This window comes from Ceratina calcarata, unplaced genomic scaffold (genome assembly GCF_001652005.2).
Source record: "Ceratina calcarata isolate Rehan_Ccalc_2016 unplaced genomic scaffold, ASM165200v1 scaffold2313, whole genome shotgun sequence".
Classification (NCBI taxonomy): domain Eukaryota; kingdom Metazoa; phylum Arthropoda; class Insecta; order Hymenoptera; family Apidae; genus Ceratina; species Ceratina calcarata.
This window is the reverse complement of record NW_017144998.1, coordinates 2,411-4,247: the sequence shown is the minus strand read 5'-3', so window position 1 is coordinate 4,247 and position 1,837 is coordinate 2,411. Positions and strand designations below refer to the sequence as shown.

General features: G+C 38.0%; 1 long non-coding RNA gene across 2 annotated transcripts; it reads left to right on the top strand.

The window, feature by feature from the left end:
• The first annotated feature begins 1,097 nt into the window (after positions 1 to 1,097).
• Positions 1,098 to 1,625, top strand: LOC108622624 (uncharacterized). 2 transcript variants are annotated; one of them, XR_001916498.2, is made up of 3 exons: positions 1,098 to 1,275; positions 1,348 to 1,495; positions 1,573 to 1,625. It is a non-coding gene; the product is annotated as an uncharacterized LOC108622624 (long non-coding RNA). The 2 variants fall into 2 exon arrangements; XR_001916499.2 differs by having other exon boundaries at positions 1,098 to 1,283.
• Positions 1,626 to 1,837: the final 212 nt, after the last annotated feature.

Genomic DNA, 1,837 nt, shown 5'->3' with positions numbered 1-1,837 from the left:
CAGTGTCATTATTTCTGCGTACCCCGCTTCTCCTCGCACTCCGGACTCCCGTTAGGCTATCTCCTAACGACTCATATTTAACACGTACAAAGATTAGACACTAAGAACTAGATTAGCTTAGAGAACTTTCGTAAGTAGGTTTTTCTAAATAGTTTTCCTACACTGAACAAGTATTTATACAGGGTGTCCCAGAACTAGTGTTAGGTCTTGAAATGGGGAGGAGTCATGGTGAGATTTTAAACAACTTTTTCCTTTGCAAAAAAGTTGTCCGAGGCGTGGTTGTCGAGTTATTAACAAAAATTACCGACCAACCAGAGCGTTCGTATACAAGGCGGGCAGGAGCGCGATAACTGCCCTGTGCTTTGCCGCGGTCCGTATGCCACGCTCGTGACGAAAACATAGGATTAAAACAAAACTTACATGCAAGAGCAACTAAAAAATTGTTTAAATATTACAGAAAACAAAGCAATTAGTCGTTAGTTACGTTCGCTCAATGAATGTAACATACTCAATGAAATAACAAACAATTTTACAAATTACAGGATAGGTAAAATTATGAAAAATGTGAAAAGAATCCAAGTTGAACTTACTTCTTCGTTGGTCAGTGCACATGCTCGTAGAAGAACATTATTGGGTCAATGTGCCGAACCCCGGTACAGCTAGTAACAGTGAAACTGAGCCAGCTATGTGCATGTGTTAGTTTCCCCTATGGGACAAAATTCAAAACGAGTAATAAGTCTACGTCTTATTTTTTCAATGCTCGATCTCGCATCGATATTATTGGATTTTAACATAATTTTGACGCGTAAAAATAAAAATAATGTTAACGTACGCACATTACCACCACGCACATTAAAATCCTTTTTATTTTGAAGCGTCAAAATTATAATAAAATCCAACAGTATCGATGTCCGATCAAGCATCGAAAAACTAAGATGTAGACTTATTACTCGTTTTGAATTTTGTCCCGCTAGGGGAAACTAACACATGCACGTAGCTGGCTCAATTTTGTTGTTACTAGCTGTACTTGAAGATAAAACACATGGGCAGCAGTGATGTTTACATGGACTTAAAGGACGGTGCCTAAAGTGGGATTATGGGCGAGGGGTGGGCTCCCAAAAGCGGAAGGGGAAAACAGCTCTGTTTGAGCCCACAAGTGGTGCCCTCAGTGCGGTCCCGCCTGATTTTGAACATGCTTATTCCTCTGATTCGCCCGAAACATGCATGTTGAATATGTGAATTGTCAGAGCCGTCATGATATTTTATGAGACAATCGTAATAAAGTAATGAGTATTCAAAACAATAATTGTGAGATGCATAACATGACGTGTTACATTATATTTTTAGGAACATATATATAAATGGAAGAGCACATAGAGAAGAAATCGAAAGATAATCGCTAGGTTACTTACCAAAGGGCTTACTTTGAAAGGATTATGTACTGAACAGTTTCCAAAAGAAATGCAGAATGAAAATGTGAATGTACAACATAAAGGTATATCGTAAATAGACGTAGTTTATTCTCTCACTGCTTTACACGTACAATTGTAAAACCGTTTTTAATTTTTACAGGAGCATATACAGAGGATTCAATTATGGGAAGGAGCAATTATGAATCAAGACCTGTAANGTATTTATAACGCGGATTAACAACATTAAGCGTATGGAAAATACCATTACTAATTTGCCTGATGTTGTTGAAAATTTTAAAAACAGTTTAGCTGTGAGAGGGAAAAAGGGATGAGTAGTCGGGATTCTGGGAAATAAAGAACATAGTGTTATTATGAGTCAATGTAGAGACCATTCCTTGCTCAGGCATAAAAACCCTCACGGAGGA